Here is a 14,288-nt window from a genome sequence, read left to right as displayed (position 1 = left end):
TGTAAATGGGTCTTTCATGGTCACCGAAGCAGGGAGCCCATGAGCCCATGTTCTCAGGCCTGCCTTCCTCCTGACTTCAGTTTAGCATTCTCTGATGTGGTGCTTTAGCTGTCACTCCTCCTTGGAGCCTCTGTCACCTCCAGTCTTCCCAGCCCTCCAGTAAGCATGCTGTTATTTCCGGACCACCCTCAGCAGCATGCCTAATTTCCCATGATACCTAGAAATCTACTTTCCATGTCTCAAAGAATTAATGGAAGACAAAGAAACCATGGAGATACCTGGGGTTTGCCTTGCATAATGCCATCTTTGCAGCTCTGCAATCCCACATCTTCTCCTCCCGTGTGTGTTTGTATGAAGTACTTGCTGGAAAACCCATTTGAGAATCCTCTAGGATCTCTGCACAGTCAGATAATTCCCCTCCCACACCCTTCTGGCCATGATGCTCTTTATATCAAAGCACCTACAAGCTGGAAAGTAGGGTCATCCTATGGTGTATCTTTTTTATTGGACCCACGCATACATCAGGTTTCCCCAGCTGGCCCCTAAGTCTGAGGGCCAGTTCTTAGTCCTATCGGTTTTTGTGTCTCCCTGACTTTTAGTAGTAGGTGCTCCTCTAATCCCTGCTAATCATTGAGTGATACAAATCCAGATGAGAGAATTAGTTAATTCAGTGGCGGGATATTTGTTGAGAGTAGATATTAAGCTGCTAGAGACTTCCAACAGCCAAAATAGTTTTTATTTTAGGTGACAGAGGTCACTTAAAGCTGAGGAGCCCTTTAATGAGGAAAACATTTTTTGAGCATCCTTTAAATATAAAGTATTGTACTGTAACATTTACTGATTGCTTACCATGTGTAAGGCATCATCTCATATGCTTCATATATATCCATACATATTAAACAATTTAATCCTGAAAACAACTCTAATGAAGAAGCATTATAATTATACTTCCTTGACAGATGAGGAAACTGAGGCACACAGCTGTTAAGTACAGCAGCAAATGGCCTGCAGGAGACCAGGCAGATACATGACGCTATTACAAAGAGCAGAGTAAGACAAATACTACAAGAGAAGAAAACAGTCGAGTTCTCTCACCTGGAATTTCCATGTGTGCTTTGCCTACCTGGAGAACATAACATGTCCTTCAAGACCCAACTAAAGATCTGTGCATTTTAGTAAAGGCATCTCTAACCCCTGTCCCCAGCAGAGCTGACTGCACCCTTCATTGCCCTCTCCTGCTGAGACATAGCATTGGCCCAGTCCTAGTCACCCTACATGATGACTGCTTCCATATCTTCCTCCCTCACTGGGCCATGAGCTCTCCTGGAAGGCAGGGACAGATTGTCTCTTTTCAAGGCCTTTTCAGCACCAGCCCTTTTGATGATACAGCAGTAAGGCAGGCTTACCTGAAGTCCTCCATCCTGAAGTGACTTCCACTCACATTCCATTGCCCACAGCAAGCAGCATGCTTCTGGTTGCATTCCACACCTCAGACTTTGCCTGGTGAAACTCACTAAGCCAGAAAAAAGAAAAAAGAAAAAAAAACCATGGGGATGGGGACTGACAGTTGGATGACTGACAAACAGGTGGAGGATGGCCAAGCCAAGTGGGCACATTATATTCACACCTGGGACCCCTGCAAAGAAGCACTTCAGGAAATGTAGGAAAGCCATAAGTGAGGTCTGGATGGTGTGGGCTGTGGTGAGAGCCTTTGGGACAAGAAGAAGGAACCCACGCTGAAGCATAATTCTTCCTGTTATGTTAATTCCCTACCGGACCTTGGACAGAACCCTTTCCAAAAAGGGTCCTTTTTCTCTCCATCGAAAAAATATTGGGCTACAAGCTTACTGTCTCATAGTTCGAAGATTCCATGCTCTTGACAACCATGCTGGGCACCTGCCTCATCTATGTGCCAAAAGTGATATCTACCCCCTAGTTTAGGATCCTGAGGAATTTTAGCAAATTTGCCAAATACTATAGAGAAATAGATAATTTTCCTTTCCCATCTTTAAAAGTCATCTTTTTTTCTACACATAATTTTCTCCTTTTTGAATATTGAGTTCCAAGAGCGAATAAGCTGTATCACCAAGTTTCCAGAAATGTAGATTCCATGGAGCGAGGGAAAGTAGGAATGGACCATCTTTTCCCTTTTGTCACAGGAAGCTGCAGCACATTTCTAAAGTAAGATGGGCTTCTAATTATTAAAAATAAACCCTGGCCCACAGCCTGATTTGCACATTAGTGTAGCCAGCAGATGCAGACTTGCAAACATGCTCTCTGGCTCCATACTGAGACCCAGCATCTCTGCCCACTTGTCATGCTGAGATTCTCCAAGGACAACCATTTCTGTTTGGAGAACCATGAAATCAACTAATTGCTCTCTCAAGGAGGGGGATGGTGCCCTGAGGCTTAAGAGGGCAATGGGTCCCTAGAATCTGACAGAGGAAGTTAAGGAGAATGAAAGGAAACTTAAGATACGTAGATAAGTATTAATACTCTTTCAATACTTAGTAGCAGAAACACCAATTGATACTGGCTAATGTAGAGGAAGTTGGTGGCGGGGTTGTTACTGTTTTGTTTTGTTTTGTTCATGTACCTGAAAAGTCTAGAATGTGGGAGATGACTACTAGCTTCAGGGATGACTGGATCTATGTATTTAAGCAAGCTCATTAGGAGTTTGTCTTTCTCTTTCTTAGCTTACTTTCCTCAATGTGCCCTTTTACTCTCAGGCAAACTCTTCTCAAGCTGTGACAAGATTTCATCCCTGTAGATAAATAACCCCAGTGAAGAGAAATTATGTTTCCTACTAGTTCCCACAAAAGTCTCAGAAATAACCCTTGTACAATTTAAATCACATGCTCATTCCTCAACCAATCATTGCAGCCCTGAGATAGAACACATTAACTGGTCAGATCAGAGCACATGGAAGTAGGATTGAGGTCCACCCCACTCACATCTCATGAACCGAGAGTACTAAGAGGTAGTTCCCCAAAGAAAAAACAACTTTAAAACCTGGACTAAATATGTGCACTATTCTGAGGACACTGTATAGTAAATATTAACAGGTAGATAGGGAAGTAAGACCAGAACTCAAAGTACCACTGAATGTTGTGAATTCTTTTTTCTCCTCTGTTTTACGAGGACCAGAACGTGACATGGCCTGATACCCTGACGTGGTCATTAACATGAATAGAGAGCTCTAGGAGACACTCTATAGTTCTGGGTCAAGAAATTGGAAAGGGAATTCATACTCTCAAATAGGAATGAACTGAAAAACACCATCAACAAGTAAGACCTTACTGACATTTATGGAATACCCTCATCCAACAAAAGCAGCATATAATTTTTGTTCAAGTGCATATTAAATATTTGCCAAGATAGATCATGATCCTGAGTCATAAAACAAGCTTTAACCAATTTAAAATAATTGAAATTATACAAATTATGCTCTCAAACTATAATGGAATTAAACTGGAAACCAATAAGAGAAAAAGAAGAGGAAAATATCTAAATGCTAACATATTAAGCAACACACTTCTAAGTAATTCATAGGTCAAAAAATAAGTGTCAAGAAATAGGAGAAAATATATGAACTGAATGAAAATAAAAATACAGCCTATCAAAATTTGCAAGTTGCATCTAAAATTGTTTACATGAAAATTTATAATATTAAATCCTTATGTTGGTTAAAAAAGAAAGAAAGAAAGAAAGAAAGAAAGAAAGATCTCAAATCAGTCATCTAAGTTTGTACCACAAGAAACTAGAAAAAGAAGAGTAAAACAAAACCAAAGTAACCAGGAGAAAGAAAGTAGTAAAAGTAATGCAGAATCAGTGAAATTGAAACAGAAAGACTATAGAGAAACTTAATCAAGCCAAAGGTGTTTTTTTAATAATTGAAGAAATTAAAATGTTTCTAGCAAGACTAACAGAGAAAAAAAGAGAGAAGATACATATTGATATCAGGAATGAAAGAGATACAGATCCTGTGGCCATTAAAAAATAATAAGGAAATACTACAAACATAATACATATAAATTCAAAAACTTAGATAAAATAAAACAATTCTTGGAAAACCACCCCAAAAAAACAAAACTCGTTCAAGATGAAATGAATGAACTAGCTAAATAGTCCTATAAATATTAAAGAAATTGAATCTATCTTTTAAAATCTTCCCAAAAAAAGTCATTTCCTGGCCAGATAAGTTTACTAGAATATTCTACAAAATATTTAAAGAAGAAAAAAGTATTAATTCTATGCAATTTCTTTCAGAAAATAGAAGTGAAGGAAGCATATACCCACTCATTTCATGAAGCCAGTATACCAAAAACATACAAAAATAGTAACAAACAAAAAACTGCACCATCAAAAACAATGAGTTCGTGTCCTTTGTAGGGACATGGATGAACCTGGAAACCATCATTCTCAGCAAACTGACCCAAGAACAGAAAATCAAACACCGCATGTTCTCACTCATAGGCGGGTGTTGAACAATGAGAACACATGGACACAGAGAGGGGAGCACTACGCAGTGGGGTCCATTGGGGGGAAATAGGGGAGGGATGGACAGGGGGGTGGGGAGGTGGGAGAGATAGCATGGGGAGAAATGGCAGATATAGCTGAGGGGAAGGAAGGCAGCAAATCACACTGCCATGTGTGTACCTATGCATCAATCTTGCATGTTCTTCACATGTACCCCAAAACCTAAAATGCAATTTAAAAAAATTAAAATTAAAAAGAGAAAAAAAACTGCAGACTAATATCCTTTATAAACATAAAAGCAAAATTTTTCAACAAAATAATAGCAACCAAATTTTAAAAAACACACACACAACCAAGTGGAATTTATAGCAGTAAATAAGGCTAATTCAATGTTTAAAAATCAATCAATGTATTCTACTATAGAAAAAATTTAAAAGGTAAAATACATCATCATATGTAATCCAGAAAATGGATTTGGCAAAATGCAACAATTCATGATGAAAACTCTCCATAAACCTGAGATAGAAGAAAACATTCTCAATCTAACAAAGAACAAATGTAAAAAGCCTATGGCTAACATTCTTCTTAATAGTAAATTGTGAATGTTTTTCTTATCAGATTGGGAGCAAGGCATGGATGAATTCTCCCTGCTTATTTTTAATATTGTACAGGAAGTCCTAGCTATTTGCAATAAGCAGAGAAAAGAATCAAAAGGCATGTAGATTAGAAAAGAAGAAATAAAACCTTCCATTTGTAGATGACATAGCTTTCTATACAGAAAGTACCAAGGAATCTATAAAAGCTTCTAAAACTAATACATGAGTTTAGCAAGATTGCAAGGCAACCCATATAATCAATCATATTGCTATATATTAGCAACATATAATGAAAACAAAATTTTAAAACAATGTCGTTCACAATACCCCTCCAAAAAATGAAATACTTATATAAAATCTGTATGCTGAAAAGTATACAAAATGCTGATGAAAGAAGTTAAAGAAGACCTCAATAAATGGAGAGATATACCATATACATGGATTGCAAAACTCACCATAGTTAAAATGTCAGTTCTTCGCAAAATGATCTACAGATTTAACACCATTCCAATAAAAATCCCAGGAGGATTTTTTAAAAATATTGACAAGTTGACTTTCAAATATATAGAGACATGGAAAAGAGCTAAAATAGTCAAAACAATTTTGAAAAAAGAACTACAAAGTTGGTCCATTGACACTACCTGATTGTAGGATTTCCTACAAAACTTCAGTAATCCAGATAGTGTGGTGTCAGCAAAAGGACAGGCACATAGATAGCATGAGTGAGTTTCTTCAGGTGATCAAATTGTTCTACATTCTGATTGTGGTAGTGGTTGCACAAACCTATACCTGGATTCAAAGTCATAGAACTGTACATCCTTCCAAAAGTCAATTTTACTATATTTTTAAAATAAAAAAATTTTTAGACCTTTTAATTGAAAAATAAAATTTCCAAGGTGTTAAGTCAGTTCACTGGAGAAAAGAAAATGTTTTTAACAAAAAGTACTGAAACAAGTGTTTATCCATATGGAAATAAATGAACTTCAACTTTATCTTCATTCCATGCACAAACATAATTTAAGACAGATCATAGACTTAAGCATAAAAGTGAAAACCATAAAGCTTCTAGAATAAAACACAAAAGAATAGTTTTGCATTCTTAAATTAGACAAAGATTTCTTAGGACATTAGAAAGCACTAAGCATAATGAAAGCAATAGATAACTTGAACTTAAATTTTTTAAATCCCTGCTTATGAAAAGACATCATTAAGAAAATGAATAGAAAAAAAATAGTAGAGAGGTTTTTGCCACATTCATATCTGAGAAACGACTTGTGTATAATGTATAAAGAATTCCTACAAATCAACAATAAAATGACAAGCTAATTTTTTTAAACTGGGCAAATAACTTAAAAGATACTTCACAGAGGAAGATATAAATATAGCTAATAAGAAAGGGTACTTAACAACAGTGCAAATTTTAACTACAATGAGATACTGTTCTATGCTCACTAGAATGACTACTCTAACAATACAAAATATAGAACCTATGCACTGTCTGGAACTCTGCTGTGTCACTGTTGGGAATGTAAAATGGTATATAACCATTTGGATATCTGTTCAGCAGCTTCTACTAGAGTTACACATGCATTTATTGTATGCGTCAACATTCCACTCCTATTTCAACAGAAATGGGTTCATATGTGCACTTAAAATGTGGAAGAGAATGCTAATTGCAGTCTTAATCATAATATCAAAACTGGAAATAACTCAAATGTTTTCAATAGTAAAACAGATAAACAAATAGTGGTATGTCCATACAATAACATACTATTCAGCAGCAGTAAAGGAAAAAACAACCTGGATGAATCTCAAAAACATTACAGTGGGCAACAGAAGCCAGGCACGTAATAGTACATACTGGTTGAGTTTGCTCATGTCAAGTTCTAGAACACACAAAACTAAGCAAAGGTGATAGAAATCAGAACAGTGGTTGCCTGTAGGCTGGGAAGGTTGGTTACAAATGAGTCCAAGTGAACTTCCTAGAGGGATGTCAATACTTTGTATCTTGTTTTGAATAATGGCTTCACAGCTGATTACAATTTTCCAAACTCATGTAATTAAACATTTTAGAGTTGTGCATTTCTATTGTACATAAATTTTTACCTCAATTTAGTTAAAGAAAAAAAGCATTTATAAATGTAGCACTTAACTTTCTACAAACCACTTTCACACCCATTCCCCTGTTCCCTCCATGTGATCTTCTCATCAATCCTAGCCAATAGGAAGATCAGGATTATTGTAAGAATGAATAATCTATGACAGAACAGAATGAGGAATTGACTCCCAAGGTCACACACAGAGCAAGCTCTTGCCAGTGCAGGGACTAAAGCCCAGGTGTTAGGACTCCACAGCCAGTGCTCCTTATGCAATGCCTGACTTTTAAATGCCCTCTCCCTTTCTCTCAGGCATTACAGAGACCCCCAGGGGCACAGTAAATGTCAGCTTCCTCAATTCTCACCACATTAATCTCTTTTGCATATTCAAGTTCTGCCTAAGATTTCATTGAAAAGTGAATTATCGATATTACAGATGCTAAAACAAACATAAATATCAAGGGGCTTCTCTTTTCCTTTGCATACCTTTGTGGTATAATTTGGGATATTAGATACACTATAATTTGGGATATTAGATATTAGAAATACTTCCCTCTCCAGCTACCCCATACTAATACTCCACCCTCAGCCACACTCAAAGTGAATTTTTCATCCTGCCTTTAAATCTCAATCTCATTCATCATCACCAATTTTCACTCTGGGCCAAAAACAGTTATATCTGTTTGAAACAGTGCAGGCTCCAAGCACCAGCTATTATACCAGAGTACATAGAACAGAAAAGACAGGCTGGAGAGGAAGGGCTTTAACCACAGTGTGATGTCAGTCTAGTCACTCCCCCTCTCCGAGACTCAGTTTTCCCATCTTTCATACAAGGGATCTGGACCAGATAAGCTTTAACTGAGTATACTACAAGAGGATCACCAATGATACTGAAGCTATGAATATACTACGAAGAACTAGGCTTCAATACTTATATAGTCCCAACAGCAGACTTAAAGCCAGAAGAACGTTGATTCCTTGAAGTTGATAACTGAATGATTCTCCCTATAGAGATCCCCATTCGTATATTAATCTCATCCAAAGACATCCTCCACTCATGAACCGTCCCCTCATTGGGCCTCAAAACAAATGCAATCCCCAGATGCTTAAATCAAACTACCTTGATTGCTACATGACCAGGCCTTTACTAGAGACAATAGTAAAGAGCTGGAGGGGCAGTATTCATCTTCTGAAACCTCTCATATGAGTATTATTAGCCAAGACATCCCACCTGAAGATTCTCTTTCCAGAGAAAAGTTGTAAGTCATTGAGCTGAAGGGGACTCACCTCCATGCAGAGAAGTGACCAAGACCTCCAGGATTAATCATCTTCCATTCCCTGTTCAAGGAGACTTTTAAGGATCTGACAGCCTCTCTGCATTACTTCTGGGCTAAGAAATTGTATTGTGAAGACTTGGGCCCCAGTCCTGGTTCCATCAATAACTGACAATACGACTCTGAACAAGACCCCTCTCCTTCAGGGACTTGTCACCTCACCATAAAATGGAGTTAATGGCCCCGACGACCTCCTGGATTGTTGAGAAGATCTAATGAAGTAAAATGTAAGAACATGCCTTGAACAGAATAAACTCTACCACCACTGGGGGCTCTCATCTTCTGGGAGACGGAAGCCAGGGGCATCCTCTAGTCCCCGTGGTGCGGACCAACCTTTTTTCCCCATGCCTGTGCAGTGCCACTCGGACCACTAGATGGCGGTAGCTGTCACTTGCCAATTCTGGAAAAAAGGGTGTGGGAGAGCCAGGGGCCCGCCTGTTTTACAAAAACTAGGCCAAAGCTAGCTCGTTACATCACTTCTGATCCAAGCAGCCAGTTCAGTCTGGATTTTTCCTTATTGCAGGCGACAATGCAAAAACCTTCCAGGCTCCTGCACATTTCAATGCTAATTGTTCGGCCTGAAACCAGTCTTTAACTCCCAGGGATTGGCCCTGCAGGCTCTGTCCCATCTTCCCTGGGTACAGGCTTCTTCTCTACCTAGGTTCTCCTGCTGCCCTCTCCAGCTGCCCCATGCTAATACCCCACCCTCAGCCACACTCGAAGTGAATTTCTCATCCTGCCTTTAAATCTCAATCTCATTCATCAGGCACTTATGGATATCTACTTGTGTGCGGAGGCCTGCACCAGGGGCCATGCTGAGGTAAGTGGGACCCAGACCCTGCCCTCAAGGGAAATAAGGGGGCTAGAGACTACATGAGTTCATATCCGCCTCTGCTTCTCACTTGCTATATGTGTGATTTGAATCAGTCACTCGAGTTTTCTCTTCTTCAATTTTCTTCATTTTAAAATGGGGTTAATAATAGGCTTGTTTTGTTTATTAAATAAGTTCATACTGACCGGTTCTTTGATTTGGAAGGGGGTCTAGAACTTCATAAGCAGTAATCATTTATTGAGCACCTACTAGGGGCAAGTACGTTATCTGATTTAATAGCCATATTAATGGCTCAGAAAAATTAAGCCATTTGCACAAGGTTGTTCAGTGAATCAAAAGTAAAGTTAGCATTTGAACCTGGTCTGTCTGACTCCAGGAGCACTACCTTCAGCTGTTCTTACAGAAAGTGAGCAGCTAAGCTAATGTTTCGAGGGACCTGCAGACGACACCACCAGTTCCAGTCCCAGCAGCACAGCTGCAAATCGGGCAGCCTAAAACTGCCATTCGGGTCTCAGTGATCTTGTCCTGGATTTAGCTCTAGCACTAACTGGGGCTCTGTGATCTGGGAAAAGACCCCTCCTTGGGACTCAGTTTATTCACCTATAAAACAAGGCAGCTTGATAGATCAGTATTTTCCACACATGTCTACTTGTCAAAATCAAGTGGGGTCATTCTTGAAAGTATGGAATTTTGGACTCCATTTCAGATCTGCTAGAATAGAATCTCCAGAGGGAAGGGCCTGCAGATCTATTTTTAACAAGTGATTCAGAGGATTCTTAGGATCAGGAAAGTTAGGAAAGCATCCTAGGCCCAGATGATCTTAGCAATTCTCCCAGGTCCTACTATCACTCAGCCCGGCTCTTGATCTGCTTCCCTACAGACCCATTGTGAACACTGCAGTCCCTCTCCCTATGCCCCAGGATTTGAGCCCCCTGAGCAGTTCCCCACCCTGCATGGATTTGGAGCTCCTTCCTTCCTGTAAGGCACTTAGGTTCTAAAGGGAGCTAAAGCTATTTAAATAATGAATGGAATTTACAGTAGCAATTGGAATTCACTTAAGCAATAATAACAACGATTGCAGTAAAGTCTCCTTAAAAATCTTTTCAGCGGGTTAGAAGGAAGATAAAGTAACTTCTCCCTTGACTTTCCTAACATGCAAATCAGGAAATTTTGACAAGACTCAATTCTAAATTTCTGCAATGTCCATTTGGAAGGTGTAATATTCACTGTCAGAATAACAGTACCCTGCTGCCCCAGTCTGATATACCCAGAAGCCGTAGGTCAAACCACATTTCAGGCCAAAGGCAGCTCCTGTGTCCTGGTGGGGAGCCTTGTGGAAAAAAATGGGAAAGAAGCCAGCCCCAGCTCCATTATACCAGCTCATACTATAAATCCTCTAGATCTTTGTTATTCCTGTTTGCAGAGTCATCAAATGGCACAACTGCGCAATATTGGCCGCCCATTTTCCCCTCTTTCTGTTGCAGTCTCAGTTCTTGCAAGCAGTTGATTTCACTAACCTGAAATAGATGTGAAATTCTCACTGTTAGGCCATGCCCAGTGGGCTAAGGGAATGTTTTCTGGAAGAGTATGTACCTTGAGCTGAGTTTTGGAAGACTGGTGTATTAGTCAGCTCCTGCCATAATAATGCCACATAACAAAGCACCCCAGTACTCAGTGCTTATGGCAATCAGTTATTCCCACTCATACATATATTGGTTAGCTGGGGCAGCACCGCTGATCTCACCTGAGCTCAGCTGAGTTTGGCTCCGGCCTTGAGTTTGATCCAGGTACTCCAGGTATCTCTCAGTTCTTCTCGGACCCACTGGGCTAGCCAAGACATGTTTCTCATTGTGATGGAAGAAGCCCAAGAGGGCAAGCTCACCACTCAAGTTTATTTCAAGCTGCTGCTGACATGACATACAATCTGCCCAATGTGAGGCCACACCAAGTCACAGGACACAGAAAAGGCATGGGAAGGTTAAAATGGAAAGGAAGTCAAGCACTTGGGGCCACTCCCTGCAGGTGGGATGACAAAGGGAAGGAATCCTAGGGAAGCTGGAGCTGGGCTTCATTTGGAATTCACTTAAGTAATAAAAACACGGTGGCAGTAATGTCACACCAGGTTGTTTGCATTAAACAAATCACAATTTCAGCAAAAGAACAGATGGAGAAGAGATACTGAGTGACCATTTGTCCCACCCCCTCAGCTTCCTGATAGACTAATAGGGTAAAGGGACTTATTGAAGGTCATTAGGCAAGTAAGAGGCAGAAGGAAGAATATTATCTGTGCTTAAGCAATTTTCCCATCTGAGATGAGAACAGTCAGGGAATTAAAATTTCATTTATTTGACAGACATTTATTTAACATCCACTCTGTGCTGAGCAGTCTTCTGGATGTTAGGAATATAGAAGTGAACAAAGCACTTCTCATAAAGCTTCCATTCTGCTTGGGGGAGAAACAGACTAAATAAACAAGGAAATCCATTGCGTGGTGATAAGTGCTATGGGAAAAAATAAACATGGTTTAGTGCCAAAGTTAGGATTGTAGGGAGAGGAGGTTAGTGTCATTAATTGGGTGGTGAAGGAAGATAAGAGGACATTTGAAATGGAAGTTGCAGGAAGTGAGGGGAGGAGCCATGAAGCTATCTGGCCATTTTCAGCAGCAAGAACTTCAAGTAGGTCAGGAAGAAGCTTGGCATGGACTGGCGTGAGCAAGGGGGAAGTAGTCGAAGGAAAGGTCAGCAGGGGACGGCAGGGGAGGGCCAGGTCATAAAGAGCCTTGAGGGCCATGGAAGGGCTAGGAGTTTTGATTAAAATGAGATAGAAAATATTGGAGAACTTCGAGCCAAGAAGACACATGAATGGACTTTGGTTTTAAAAGATCCTTTTGACTGCTGTGTTGAGAATAGATTGTAGGGACTAAGAGTTTGGAAGCTGAGAGCTTCACTAGGTGGTATAAACCAAAAAAAAAAAAAAAAAAAGTGATGTCAATCAATTTAAAGGCTGATTTTGCCCAAGTTGAGGGTATCCCTAGGATAAAGAGACACAAGCCACAATAGGATCTGTGGCTCACACTTTTTCCAAGGAGGATTTCAAGGGCTTCCATATTTAACATGAAAAAGATGGGCAGGCAGGGAAAGGAGGGGAAAAAAAGAGGGAGGATATGGTTACATTTTTATGAGGCTTTGATTAGCACTTACCGAATCCACATCTTGTATATGAAAAGGAGGGGGCAGAGGAACAGTCAATTATGTATTCGTCTCGCGCTCAGTAAATCTGCACTTTACATAAGATACAGTAAATACAGAGTACAGAAAGCAGTCGAATATAAATTCATCTTGGGGTAGGCGATGGAAGGGAGGGGTACAATTTCTAGTCTCCTCTTGTCCTGAACCATAAAGATAAGCTATTAATTTACATTGTCAGGGTGAGGGAGGCCCTCTGGGGAGAACGTGGCCTTCTGTAGCTATCTATTTAGGAACAAAAGGAAAGGCAAGTTTTTGGCATGACTTCGTTTCCAGACTTAACTTTTCCCTTGACATGCAGAGTTGGGGGTCCTGAGATTTTATTTTTCCTTTCACAGTGGCAATTGCTGTAATCCAAGCTAGGGATGGTGATGGTGGCTGGGACCCAGGGGTTGGCATTCCAGGTGGTGAGAAAGGGTTAGATTTAGGATTTTGGATGGTAAAGCTGAGCAGATTCCCTGATGAATTTAATTAATGTGGTGTTAGAGTTTGAGGTCAGAAATGACTCTAAGATTTCTGTCTTAATTGACTGAATAGATGTATTACTATTTTCTGAGTTGGGGAAGCTGCAGAAGGAGAGATTTGGGGGGGCAAATCAAAATGCACATGTAAGGGGTCGTTGCCTCCCCATACTTTCTGGCTGGCCATATGTAGCTCCTTTCTCCATTTCCCAGGGCAGGTTGAAGGGTTTCTGTAGCCAAATATAGCTACAATGGTGCTTTGCTCTGCTACATGTAGTAACTTTCAGTAAATACTTGATCATAAGTTGGGATTCACAGGAAGCAGACCCTGAGATGAAGTTTAGCAGGCATGAGGTTCATTAGGGAGTTGATCTTGGGGTCAACACCAGTGGAATGAAGGGGAGGAGGCATATTGGGAAGAGGGAGACAGTGAGCTGCAATGCATTGTCAGGGAAGCATGGGGAGTTCTGAAGATAAGGTGAGCCTTCAGAACTGCCTGAGTTGGGGCAGAATGCTGAGAAAGAGGGCTACTGACCACCAGGGGCAAAGCCATTCTTTTATCGGAGGCAATCTCCAAAGGGGAGAAAGGGGAAATGTGTCCTTCATTCCTAGAAGAAGATCTATGTGGCATATCACAACGCCCACCACATCCCCTCATGCCAGACACAAAGAAGCAGGCTGATTTCTTTATGTCCATCTCTTCTCCTGCACTAATAATTCATGGCTGATCAGCAAATGGGAAACCTATCTGAGTTCACAAGCTTTCCAACCAGAGGTGAGGCAGGATAAGAACATCCTAACATTGGAAATAAACACAAAGGGAATTCCCAGAGGAAAAATGCCACTAATGGAACTATGGACTGTGAGTCCAGTGCAGCTGTTGGCCAGATTCAAAGGGCAGACCCAACCCTGGTAACTCCTAGTCAAACTACTCACCCTCATCTTTGGAACTGTGATTTAAAACATCAGTGTTCAATACATACAAAGTTGAGGAGGTTGGATAAAACCAGTGAACCAGGGCACAATCTTCATATTCCCCTTCTTATCCTAAACTCCTAGGAAAAAGAAATAATAACAATAATAAACATTGATGATAACATAAATAAAATGCAACATAACCAATATAGCATGTAAATAAGAATATAACAACATATAATAATAAAAATCCATAGCAGTATGGAAAAAAAGAAGGGGTACCCCAGTGGATGAAAAAGTTAGGAATGGCTGAAAGGAGAAAGATGGAGA

The 14,288-nt window shown here is 40.1% G+C and overlaps 1 long non-coding RNA gene across 2 annotated transcripts in view; it reads right to left on the bottom strand.

Moving 5' to 3' along the window:
• The window catches only part of LOC141585130 (uncharacterized), a 46,522-nt gene that overhangs the window by 18,629 nt on the left and 13,605 nt on the right, over positions 1-14,288 (bottom strand). For both annotated transcript variants that reach the window (XR_012518457.1, XR_012518458.1), the window contains exons 3-4: positions 4,660-14,098; positions 1,407-1,513 (exon numbers count right to left, since the gene is read on the bottom strand). This is a non-coding gene — a long non-coding RNA (uncharacterized LOC141585130). The remainder of the gene's footprint in view (positions 1-1,406; positions 1,514-4,659; positions 14,099-14,288) is intronic.

The sequence above is a fragment of the Saimiri boliviensis genome, chromosome 1 (assembly GCF_048565385.1).
Source record: "Saimiri boliviensis isolate mSaiBol1 chromosome 1, mSaiBol1.pri, whole genome shotgun sequence".
Lineage (NCBI taxonomy): Eukaryota > Metazoa > Chordata > Mammalia > Primates > Cebidae > Saimiri > Saimiri boliviensis.
This window is presented reverse-complemented; position numbering and strand designations above follow the sequence as displayed.